The 12,993-nt window shown below is 40.0% G+C and overlaps 7 non-coding genes across 7 annotated transcripts; all 7 read left to right on the top strand.

Moving 5' to 3' along the window:
• Positions 1–1,421: 1,421 nt before the first annotated feature.
• Positions 1,422–1,493, top strand: trnap-ugg (transfer RNA proline (anticodon UGG)). The gene has a single exon. It is a non-coding gene; the product is annotated as a tRNA-Pro (tRNA).
• A 788-nt stretch (positions 1,494–2,281) lies between these two features.
• On the top strand, positions 2,282–2,353 carry trnap-ugg (transfer RNA proline (anticodon UGG)). The gene has a single exon. It is a non-coding gene; the product is annotated as a tRNA-Pro (tRNA).
• Positions 2,354–3,985: 1,632 nt separating this feature from the next.
• Positions 3,986–4,057, top strand: trnap-ugg (transfer RNA proline (anticodon UGG)). The gene has a single exon. It is a non-coding gene; the product is annotated as a tRNA-Pro (tRNA).
• Positions 4,058–5,705: 1,648 nt separating this feature from the next.
• Positions 5,706–5,777, top strand: trnap-ugg (transfer RNA proline (anticodon UGG)). Its single transcript has one exon. It is a non-coding gene; the product is annotated as a tRNA-Pro (tRNA).
• Positions 5,778–7,425: 1,648 nt separating this feature from the next.
• On the top strand, positions 7,426–7,497 carry trnap-ugg (transfer RNA proline (anticodon UGG)). Its single transcript has one exon. It is a non-coding gene; the product is annotated as a tRNA-Pro (tRNA).
• A 1,648-nt stretch (positions 7,498–9,145) lies between these two features.
• Positions 9,146–9,217, top strand: trnap-ugg (transfer RNA proline (anticodon UGG)). The gene has a single exon. It is a non-coding gene; the product is annotated as a tRNA-Pro (tRNA).
• Positions 9,218–12,585: 3,368 nt separating this feature from the next.
• On the top strand, positions 12,586–12,657 carry trnap-ugg (transfer RNA proline (anticodon UGG)). Its single transcript has one exon. It is a non-coding gene; the product is annotated as a tRNA-Pro (tRNA).
• Positions 12,658–12,993: the final 336 nt, after the last annotated feature.

Raw genomic sequence — 12,993 nt, 5'->3', positions numbered from 1 at the left:
TTCTCAATTGACCAATTTTTGCTTTTGTTTCAAGTCATATTTTACATTTGCAAAGACGTTGTTGAAGGGATATACACAAAAATGTTTAAAGAATGAAAAATGCTAATGAGCCAAATACAGCATAGCAATAGACATTGACCATAAAAGAGCAAACTTGCTTAATATTTGCAATGCACGACAGCAAGAAGGTCTAAAACAGAATTTCTGCCAAGATATTTTAAATGCTTTCTGTTATTGATTGTAATCTTCAATGACCATTCAACATTAAACAGCAGTCTTGCTGCTTGCACATTTACTAAAATGAATATATCTGTGCCTCTTGCATTATCAATGGACTTTATAAGACAGCAGATCAAACCCATTAACGATTTAAGAAACGCCGAGATCCTGCTGTCGCTTAAGGTCTGAATTTCTGATTGCCATATAGAAAACTTTTGTCTTTGCGCAACAGATTGCATACGGAAATTTCACAGTGAAATTTAATGGCGCCCTGTAAAAACGTAGAATTAAAAGGACTCTGAGCTGCATCCCAGGCAGTGCGTAACCCAAGCCCATATCGGGGGCTCGTTGGTCTAGGGTTATGATTCTTGCTTCGGGTGCGAGAGGTCCCGGATTCAAATCCCGGACGAGCCCACGTGCTGTGATGGGAACCAAACTGGGTTCCTTGCCTTGCATGGAAGGTGCTCCAAACCTGGCTGACTTCTGTGTTTATGCGAGAATTGTTGAAGCACTACAATTTGTGACCATAAGAGAGATTGCCAAATTCAAAATTATATTACGACCGATGCTAGTATGCAATGCAGCCTAACTTATGGCCATTTCAGCTCATCCTGATTCTCCCACCACCCAAAATGGCAAAGTTCTCAATTGACCAATTTTTGCTTTTGTTTCAAGTCATATTTTACATTTGCAAAGACGTTGTTGAAGGGATATATACAAAAATGTTTAAAGAATGAAAAATGCTAATGAGCCAAATACAGCATAGCAATAGACATTGACCATAAAAGAGCAAACTTGCTTAATATTTGCAATGCACGACAGCAAGAAGGTCTAAAACAGAATTTCTGCCAAGATATTTTAAATGCTTTCTGTAATTGATTGTAATCTTCAATGACCATTCAACATTAAACAGCAGTCTTGCTGCTTGCACTTTTACTAAATTGAATATTTCTGTGCCTCTTGCATTACCAATGGACTTTATAAGACAGCAAATCAAACCCATTAACGATTTAAGAAACACCGAGATCCTGCTGTCGCTTAAAGTATGAATTTCTGATTGCCATATAGAAAACTTTTGTCTTTGCGCAACAGAATTCATACGGAAATTTCACAGTGAAATTTAATGGCGCCCTGTAAAAACGTAGAATTAAAAGGACTCTGAGCTGCATCCCAGGCAGTGCGTAACCCAAGCTCATATCGGGGGCTCGTTGGTCTAGGGGTATGATTCTCGCTTTGGGTGCGAGAGGTCCCGGGTTCAAATCCCGGACGAGCCCACGTGCTGTGATAGGAACCAAACTGGGTTCCTTGCCTTGCACGGCAGGTGCTCCAAAACAGGCTGACTTCTGTGTTTATGCGAGAATTGTTGAAGCACTACAATTTCTGACCATAAGAGAGATTGCCAAGTTCAAAATTATATTACGACCGATGCTAGTATGCAATGCAGCCTAACTTATGGCCATTTGAGCTCATCCTGATTCTGCCTCCACCCAAAATGGCAAAATTCCCAATTGACCAATTTTTGCTTTTGTTTCAAGTCAACTTTTACATTTCCAAAGACGTTGTTGAAGGGATATATGCAAAAATGTTTAAAGAATGAATAATGCTAATGAGCACAATACAGCATAGCAATAGACATTGACCATAACAGAGCAAACTTGCTTAATATTTGCAATGCACGACAGCAAGAAGGTCTAAAACAGAATTTCTGCCAAGATATTTTAAATACTTTCTATTATTGATTGTAATCTTCAGTGACCATTCAGCATTAAACAGCAGTCTTGCTCCTTGCACATTTACTAAATTGAACATTTCTGTGCCTCTTGCATTACCAATGGTCTTTATAAGACAGCAAATCAAACCCATTAACGATTTAAGAAACGCTGAGATCCTGCTGTCGCTTAAAGTCTGAATTTCTGATTGCCATATAGAAAACTTTTGTCTTTGCGCAACAGAATTCATACGGAAATTTCACAATGAAATTTAATGGCGCCCTGTAAAAACGTAGAATTAAAAGGACTCTGAGCTGCATCCCAGGCAGTGCGTAACCCAAGCCCATATCGGGGGCTCGTTGGTCTAGGGGTATGATTCTCGCTTTGGGTGCGAGAGGTCTCGGGTTCAAATCCCGGATGAGCCCACGTGCTGTGATGGGAATTAAACTGGGTTCCTTGCCTTGCACGGCAGGTGCTCCAAACGAGGCTGACTTCTGTGTTTATGCGAGAATTGTTGAAGCACTACAATTTTTGACCATAAGAGAGATTGCCAAGTTCAAAATTATATTACGACCGATGCTAGTATGCAATGCAGCCTAACTTATGGCCATTTCAGCTCATCCTGATTCTCCCACCACCCAAAATGGCAAAGTTCTCAATTGACCAATTTTTGCTTTTGTTTCAAGTCATATTTTACATTTGCAAAGACGTTGTTGAAGGGATATATACAAAAATGTTTAAAGAATGAAAAATGCTAATGAGCCAAATACAGCATAGCAATAGACATTGACCATAAAAGAGCAAACTTGCTTAATATTTGCAATGCACGACAGCAAGAAGGTCTAAAACAGAATTTCTGCCAAGATATTTTAAATGCTTTCTGTAATTGATTGTAATCTTCAATGACCATTCAACATTAAACAGCAGTCTTGCTGCTTGCACTTTTACTAAATTGAATATTTCTGTGCCTCTTGCATTACCAATGGACTTTATAAGACAGCAAATCAAACCCATTAACGATTTAAGAAACACCGAGATCCTGCTGTCGCTTAAAGTATGAATTTCTGATTGCCATATAGAAAACTTTTGTCTTTGCGCAACAGAATTCATACGGAAATTTCACAGTGAAATTTAATGGCGCCCTGTAAAAACGTAGAATTAAAAGGACTCTGAGCTGCATCCCAGGCAGTGCGTAACCCAAGCCCATATCGGGGGCTCGTTGGTCTAGGGGTATGATTCTCGCTTTGGGTTCAAATCCCGGACGAGCCCACGTGCTGTGATAGGAACCAAACTGGGTTCCTTGCCTTGCACGGCAGGTGCTCCAAAACAGGCTGACTTCTGTGTTTATGCGAGAATTGTTGAAGCACTACAATTTCTGACCATAAGAGAGATTGCCAAGTTCAAAATTATATTACGACCGATGCTAGTATGCAATGCAGCCTAACTTATGGCCATTTGAGCTCATCCTGATTCTGCCTCCACCCAAAATGGCAAAATTCCCAATTGACCAATTTTTGCTTTTGTTTCAAGTCAACTTTTACATTTCCAAAGACGTTGTTGAAGGGATATATGCAAAAATGTTTAAAGAATGAATAATGCTAATGAGCACAATACAGCATAGCAATAGACATTGACCATAACAGAGCAAACTTGCTTAATATTTGCAATGCACGACAGCAAGAAGGTCTAAAACAGAATTTCTGCCAAGATATTTTAAATACTTTCTATTATTGATTGTAATCTTCAGTGACCATTCAGCATTAAACAGCAGTCTTGCTCCTTGCACATTTACTAAATTGAACATTTCTGTGCCTCTTGCATTACCAATGGTCTTTATAAGACAGCAAATCAAACCCATTAACGATTTAAGAAACGCTGAGATCCTGCTGTCGCTTAAAGTCTGAATTTCTGATTGCCATATAGAAAACTTTTGTCTTTGCGCAACAGAATTCATACGGAAATTTCACAATGAAATTTAATGGCGCCCTGTAAAAACGTAGAATTAAAAGGACTCTGAGCTGCATCCCAGGCAGTGCGTAACCCAAGCCCATATCGGGGGCTCGTTGGTCTAGGGGTATGATTCTCGCTTTGGGTGCGAGAGGTCCCGGGTTCAAATCCCGGATGAGCCCACGTGCTGTGATGGGAATTAAACTGGGTTCCTTGCCTTGCACGGCAGGTGCTCCAAACGAGGCTGACTTCTGTGTTTATGCGAGAATTGTTGAAGCACTACAATTTTTGACCATAAGAGAGATTGCCAAGTTCAAAATTATATTACGACCGATGCTAGTATGCAATGCAGCCTAACTTATGGCCATTTGAGCTCATCCTGATTCTCCCTCCACCCAAAATGGCAAAATTCTCAATTGACCAATTTTTGCTTTTGTTTCAAGTCAACTTTTACATTTCCAAAGACGTTGTTGAAGGGATATATACAAAAATGTTTAAAGAATGAAAAATGCTAATGAGCACAATACAGCATAGCAATAGACATTGACCATGAAAGAGCAATCTTGCTTAAGATGTGCAATGCACGACAGCAAGAAGGTCTAAAACAGAATTTCTGCCAAGATATTTTAAATACTTTCTATTATTGATTGTAATCTTCAGTGACCATTCAGCATTAAACAGCAGTCTTGCTCTTTGCACTTTTACTAAATTGAATATTTCTGTGCCTCTTGCATTACCAATGGACTTTATAAGACAGCAAATCAAACCCATTAACGATTTATGAAACGCCGAGATCCTGCTGTCGCTTAAAGTCTGAATTTCTGATTGCCATATAGAAAACTTTTGTCTTTGCGCAACAGATTGCATACGGAAATTTCACAGTGAAATTTAATGGCGCCCTGTAAAAACGTAGAATTAAAAGGACTCTGAGCTGCATCCCAGGCAGTGCGTAACCCAAGCCCATATCGGGGGCTCGTTGGTCTAGGGGTATGATTCTCGCTTCGGTTGCGAGAAGTCCCGGGTTCAAATCCTGGACAAGCCCACGTGCTGTGATGGGAACGAAACTGGGTTCCTTGCCTTGCACGGCAGGTGCTCCAAACCTGACTGACTTCTGTGTTTATGCGAGAATTGTTGAAGCACTACAATTTGTGACCATAAGAGAGATTGCCAAATTCAAAATTATATTACGACCGATGCTAGTATGCAATGCAGCCTAAATTATGGCCATTTCAGCTCTTCCTGATTCTCCCACCACCCAAAATGGCAAAGTTCTCAATTGACCAATTTTTGCTTTTGTTTCAAGTCATATTTTACATTTGCAAAGACGTTGTTGAAGGGATATACACAAAAATGTTTAAAGAATGAAAAATGCTAATGAGCCAAATACAGCATAGCAATAGACATTGACCATAAAAGAGCAAACTTGCTTAATATTTGCAATGCACGACAGCAAGAAGGTCTAAAACAGAATTTCTGCCAAGATATTTTAAATGCTTTCTGTTATTGATTGTAATCTTCAATGACCATTCAACATTAAACAGCAGTCTTGCTGCTTGCACTTTTACTAAATTGAATATATCTGTGCCTCTTGCATTACCAATGGACTTTATAAGACAGCAGATCAAACCCATTAACGATTTAAGAAACGCCGAGATCCTGCTGTCGCTTAAGGTATGAATTTCTGATTGCCATATAGAAAACTTTTGTCTTTGCGCAACAGAATTCATACGGAAATTTCACAATGAAATTTAATGGCGCCCTGTAAAAACGTAGAATTAAAAGGACTCTGAGCTGCATCCCAGGCAGTGCGTAACCCAAGCCCATATCGGGGGCTCGTTGGTCTAGGGGTATGATTCTTGCTTTGGGTGCGAGAGGTCCCGGGTTCAAATCCCGGATGAGCCCACGTGCTGTGATGGGAATTAAACTGGGTTCCTTGCCTTGCACGGCAGGTGCTCCAAACAAGGCTGACTTCTGTGTTTATGCGAGAATTGTTGAAGCACTACAATTTTTGACCATAAGAGAGATTGCCAAGTTCAAAATTATATTACGACCGATGCTAGTATGCAATGCAGCCTAACTTATGGCCATTTGAGCTCATCCTGATTCTCCCTCCACCCAAAATGGCAAAATTCTCAATTGACCAATTTTTGCTTTTGTTTCAAGTCAACTTTTACATTTCCAAAGACGTTGTTGAAGGGATATATACAAAAATGTTTAAAGAATGAAAAATGCTAATGAGCACAATACAGCATAGCAATAGACATTGACCATGAAAGAGCAATCTTGCTTAAGATGTGCAATGCACGACAGCAAGAAGGTCTAAAACAGAATTTCTGCCAAGATATTTTAAATACTTTCTATTATTGATTGTAATCTTCAGTGACCATTCAGCATTAAACAGCAGTCTTGCTCTTTGCACTTTTACTAAATTGAATATTTCTGTGCCTCTTGCATTACCAATGGACTTTATAAGACAGCAAATCAAACCCATTAACGATTTATGAAACGCCGAGATCCTGCTGTCGCTTAAAGTCTGAATTTCTGATTGCCATATAGAAAACTTTTGTCTTTGCGCAACAGATTGCATACGGAAATTTCACAGTGAAATTTAATGGCGCCCTGTAAAAACGTAGAATTAAAAGGACTCTGAGCTGCATCCCAGGCAGTGCGTAACCCAAGCCCATATCGGGGGCTCGTTGGTCTAGGGGTATGATTCTCGCTTCGGTTGCGAGAAGTCCCGGGTTCAAATCCTGGACAAGCCCACGTGCTGTGATGGGAACGAAACTGGGTTCCTTGCCTTGCACGGCAGGTGCTCCAAACCTGACTGACTTCTGTGTTTATGCGAGAATTGTTGAAGCACTACAATTTGTGACCATAAGAGAGATTGCCAAATTCAAAATTATATTACGACCGATGCTAGTATGCAATGCAGCCTAACTTATGGCCATTTCAGCTCTTCCTGATTCTCCCACCACCCAAAATGGCAAAGTTCTCAATTGACCAATTTTTGCTTTTGTTTCAAGTCATATTTTACATTTGCAAAGACGTTGTTGAAGGGATATACACAAAAATGTTTAAAGAATGAAAAATGCTAATGAGCCAAATACAGCATAGCAATAGACATTGACCATAAAAGAGCAAACTTGCTTAATATTTGCAATGCACGACAGCAAGAAGGTCTAAAACAGAATTTCTGCCAAGATATTTTAAATGCTTTCTGTTATTGATTGTAATCTTCAATGACCATTCAACATTAAACAGCAGTCTTGCTGCTTGCACTTTTACTAAATTGAATATATCTGTGCCTCTTGCATTACCAATGGACTTTATAAGACAGCAGATCAAACCCATTAACGATTTAAGAAACGCCGAGATCCTGCTGTCGCTTAAGGTATGAATTTCTGATTGCCATATAGAAAACTTTTGTCTTTGCGCAACAGAATTCTTACGGAAATTTCACAATGAAATTTAATGGCGCCCTGTAAAAACGTAGAATTAAAAGGACTCTGAGCTGCATCCCAGGCAGTGCGTAACCCAAGCCCATATCGGGGGCTCGTTGGTCTAGGGGTATGATTCTCGCTTTGGGTGCGAGAGGTCCCGGGTTCAAATCCCGGATGAGCCCACGTGCTGTGATGGGAATTAAACTGGGTTCCTTGCCTTGCACGGCAGGTGCTCCAAACGAGGCTGACTTCTGTGTTTATGCGAGAATTGTTGAAGCACTACAATTTTTGACCATAAGAGAGATTGCCAAGTTCAAAATTATATTACGACCGATGCTAGTATGCAATGCAGCCTAACTTATGGCCATTTGAGCTCATCCTGATTCTCCCTCCACCCAAAATGGCAAAATTCTCAATTGACCAATTTTTGCTTTTGTTTCAAGTCAACTTTTACATTTCCAAAGACGTTGTTGAAGGGATATATACAAAAATGTTTAAAGAATGAAAAATGCTAATGAGCACAATACAGCATAGCAATAGACATTGACCATGAAAGAGCAATCTTGCTTAAGATGTGCAATGCACGACAGCAAGAAGGTCTAAAACAGAATTTCTGCCAAGATATTTTAAATACTTTCTATTATTGATTGTAATCTTCAGTGACCATTCAGCATTAAACAGCAGTCTTGCTCTTTGCACTTTTACTAAATTGAATATTTCTGTGCCTCTTGCATTACCAATGGACTTTATAAGACAGCAAATCAAACCCATTAACGATTTAAGAAACGCCGAGATCCTGCTGTCGCTTAAAGTCTGAATTTCTGATTGCCATATAGAAAACTTTTGTCTTTGCGCAACAGATTGCATACGGAAATTTCACAGTGAAATTTAATGGCGCCCTGTAAAATCGTAGAATTAAAAGGACTCTGAGCTGCATCCCAGGCAGTGCGTAACCCAAGCCCATATCGGGGGCTCGTTGGTCTAGGGGTATGATTCTCGCTTCGGTTGCGAGAAGTCCCGGGTTCAAATCCTGGACAAGCCCACGTGCTGTGATGGGAACGAAACTGGGTTCCTTGCCTTGCACGGCAGGTGCTCCAAACCTGACTGACTTCTGTGTTTATGCGAGAATTGTTGAAGCACTACAATTTGTGACCATAAGAGAGATTGCCAAATTCAAAATTATATTACGACCGATGCTAGTATGCAATGCAGCCTAACTTATGGCCATTTCAGCTCTTCCTGATTCTCCCACCACCCAAAATGGCAAAGTTCTCAATTGACCAATTTTTGCTTTTGTTTCAAGTCATATTTTACATTTGCAAAGACGTTGTTGAAGGGATATACACAAAAATGTTTAAAGAATGAAAAATGCTAATGAGCCAAATACAGCATAGCAATAGACATTGACCATAAAAGAGCAAACTTGCTTAATATTTGCAATGCACGACAGCAAGAAGGTCTAAAACAGAATTTCTGCCAAGATATTTTAAATGCTTTCTGTTATTGATTGTAATCTTCAATGACCATTCAACATTAAACAGCAGTCTTGCTGCTTGCACTTTTACTAAATTGAATATATCTGTGCCTCTTGCATTACCAATGGACTTTATAAGACAGCAGATCAAACCCATTAACGATTTAAGAAACGCCGAGATCCTGCTGTCGCTTAAGGTATGAATTTCTGATTGCCATATAGAAAACTTTTGTCTTTGCGCAACAGAATTCATACGGAAATTTCACAATGAAATTTAATGGCGCCCTGTAAAAACGTAGAATTAAAAGGACTCTGAGCTGCATCCCAGGCAGTGCGTAACCCAAGCCCATATCGGGGGCTCGTTGGTCTAGGGGTATGATTCTCGCTTTGGGTGCGAGAGGTCCCGGGTTCAAATCCCGGATGAGCCCACGTGCTGTGATGGGAATTAAACTGGGTTCCTTGCCTTGCACGGCAGGTGCTCCAAACGAGGCTGACTTCTGTGTTTATGCGAGAATTGTTGAAGCACTACAATTTTTGACCATGAGAGAGATTGCCAAGTTCAAAATTATATTACGACCGATGCTAGTATGCAATGCAGCCTAACTTATGGCCATTTGAGCTCATCCTGATTCTCCCTCCACCCAAAATGGCAAAATTCTCAATTGACCAATTTTTGCTTTTGTTTCAAGTCAACTTTTACATTTCCAAAGACGTTGTTGAAGGGATATATACAAAAATGTTTAAAGAATGAAAAATGCTAATGAGCACAATACAGCATAGCAATAGACATTGACCATGAAAGAGCAATCTTGCTTAAGATGTGCAATGCACGACAGCAAGAAGGTCTAAAACAGAATTTCTGCCAAGATATTTTAAATACTTTCTATTATTGATTGTAATCTTCAGTGACCATTCAGCATTAAACAGCAGTCTTGCTCTTTGCACTTTTACTAAATTGAATATTTCTGTGCCTCTTGCATTACCAATGGACTTTATAAGACAGCAAATCAAACCCATTAACGATTTAAGAAACGCCGAGATCCTGCTGTCGCTTAAAGTCTGAATTTCTGATTGCCATATAGAAAACTTTTGTCTTTGCGCAACAGATTGCATACGGAAATTTCACAGTGAAATTTAATGGCGCCCTGTAAAAACGTAGAATTAAAAGGACTCTGAGCTGCATCCCAGGCAGTGCGTAACCCAAGCCCATATCGGGGGCTCGTTGGTCTAGGGGTATGATTCTCGCTTCGGTTGCGAGAAGTCCCGGGTTCAAATCCTGGACAAGCCCACGTGCTGTGATGGGAACGAAACTGGGTTCCTTGCCTTGCACGGCAGGTGCTCCAAACCTGACTGACTTCTGTGTTTATGCGAGAATTGTTGAAGCACTACAATTTGTGACCATAAGAGAGATTGCCAAATTCAAAATTATATTACGACCGATGCTAGTATGCAATGCAGCCTAACTTATGGCCATTTCAGCTCTTCCTGATTCTCCCACCACCCAAAATGGCAAAGTTCTCAATTGACCAATTTTTGCTTTTGTTTCAAGTCATATTTTACATTTGCAAAGACGTTGTTGAAGGGATATACACAAAAATGTTTAAAGAATGAAAAATGCTAATGAGCCAAATACAGCATAGCAATAGACATTGACCATAAAAGAGCAAACTTGCTTAATATTTGCAATGCACGACAGCAAGAAGGTCTAAAACAGAATTTCTGCCAAGATATTTTAAATGCTTTCTGTTATTGATTGTAATCTTCAATGACCATTCAACATTAAACAGCAGTCTTGCTGCTTGCACTTTTACTAAATTGAATATATCTGTGCCTCTTGCATTACCAATGGACTTTATAAGACAGCAGATCAAACCCATTAACGATTTAAGAAACGCCGAGATCCTGCTGTCGCTTAAGGTATGAATTTCTGATTGCCATATAGAAAACTTTTGTCTTTGCGCAACAGATTGCATACGGAAATTTCACAGTGAAATTTAATGGCGCCCTGTAAAAACGTAGAATTAAAAGGACTCTGAGCTGCATCCCAGGCAGTGCGTAACCCAAGCCCATATCGGGGGCTCGTTGGTCTAGGGTTATGATTCTTGCTTCGGGTGCGAGAGGTCCCGAGTTCAAATCCCGGATGAGCCCACGTGCTGTGATGGGAACCAAACTGGGTTCCTTGCCTTGCATGGAAGGTGCTCCAAACCTGGCTGACTTCTGTGTTTATGTGAGAATTGTTGAAGCACTACAATTTGTGACCATAAGAGAGATTGCCAAATTCAAAATTATATTACGACCGATGCTAGTATGCAATGCAGCCTAACTTATGGCCATTTCAGCTCATCCTGATTCTCCCACCACCCAAAATGGCAAAGTTCTCAATTGACCAATTTTTGCTTTTGTTTCAAGTCATATTTTACATTTGCAAAGACGTTGTTGAAGGGATATACACAAAAATGTTTAAAGAATGAAAAATGCTAATGAGCCAAATACAGCATAGCAATAGACATTGACCATAAAAGAGCAAACTTGCTTAATATTTGCAATGCACGACAGCAAGAAGGTCTAAAACAGAATTTCTGCAAAGATATTTTAAATGCTTTCTGTTATTGATTGTAATCTTCAATGACCATTCAACATTAAACAGCAGTCTTGCTGCTTGCACATTTACTAAAATGAATATATCTGTGCCTCTTGCATTACCAATGGACTTTATAAGACAGCAGATCAAACCCATTAACGATTTAAGAAACGCCGAGATCCTGCTGTCGCTTAAGGTCTGAATTTCTGATTGCCATATAGAAAACTTTTGTCTTTGCGCAACAGATTGCATACGGAAATTTCACAGTGAAATTTAATGGCGCCCTGTAAAAACGTAGAATTAAAAGGACTCTGAGCTGCATCCCAGGCAGTGCGTAACGCAAGCCCATATCGGGGGCTCGTTGGTCTAGGGTTATGATTCTTGCTTCGGGTGCGAGAGGTCCCGGGTTCAAATCCTGGACGAGCCCACGTGCTGTGATGGGAACCAAACTGGGTTCCTTGCCTTGCATGGAAGGTGCTCCAAACCTGGCTGACTTCTGTGTTTATTCGAGAATTGTTGAAGCACTACAATTTGTGACCATAAGAGAGATTGCCAAATTCAAAATTATATTACGACCGATGCTAGTATGCAATGCAGCCTAACTTATGGCCATTTCAGCTCATCCTGATTCTCCCACCACCCAAAATGGCAAAGTTCTCAATTGACCAATTTTTGCTTTTGTTTCAAGTCATATTTTACATTTGCAAAGACGTTGTTGAAGGGATATATACAAAAATGTTTAAAAAATGAAAAATGCTAATGAGCCAAATACAGCATAGCAATAGACATTGACCATAAAAGAGCAAACTTGCTTAATATTTGCAATGCACGACAGCAAGAAGGTCTAAAACAGAATTTCTGCCAAGATATTTTAAATGCTTTCTGTAATTGATTGTAATCTTCAATGACCATTCAACATTAAACAGCAGTCTTGCTGCTTGCACTTTTACTAAATTGAATATTTCTGTGCCTCTTGCATTACCAATGGTCTTTGTAAGACAGCAAATGAAACCCATTAACGATTTAAGAAACGCTGAGATCCTGCTGTCGCTTAAATTCTGAATTTCTGATTGCCATATAGAAAACTTTTGTCTTTGCGCAACAGAATTCATACGGAAATTTCACAATGAAATTTAATGGCGCCCTGTAAAAACGTAGAATTAAAAGGACTCTGAGCTGCATCCCAGGCAGTGCGTAACCCAAACCCATATCGGGGGCTCGTTGGTCTAGGGGTATGATTCTCGCTTTGGGTGCGAGAGGTCCCAGGTTCAAATCCCGGACGAGCCCACGTGCTGTGATGGGAACCAAACTGGGCTCCTTGCCTTGCACGGCAGGTGCTCCAAACGAGGCTGACTTCTGTGTTTATGCGAGAATTGTTGAAGCACTACAATTTGTGACCATAAGAGAGATTGCCAAGTTCAAAATTATACTACGACCAATGCTAGTATGCAATGCAGCCTAACTTATGGCCATTTGAGCTCATCCTGATTCTGCCTCCACCCAAAATGGCAAAATTCCCTATTGACCAATTTTTGCTTTTGTTTCAAGTCAACTTTTACATTTCCAAAGACGTTGTTGAAGGGATATATGCAAAAATGTTTAAATAATGAAAAATGCTAATGA

This window comes from Brienomyrus brachyistius, unplaced genomic scaffold (assembly GCF_023856365.1).
Source record: "Brienomyrus brachyistius isolate T26 unplaced genomic scaffold, BBRACH_0.4 scaffold55, whole genome shotgun sequence".
NCBI lineage: Eukaryota > Metazoa > Chordata > Actinopteri > Osteoglossiformes > Mormyridae > Brienomyrus > Brienomyrus brachyistius.
Note: the sequence above shows the minus strand (reverse complement) of the source record. Positions and strands in the feature narration are given on the sequence as shown.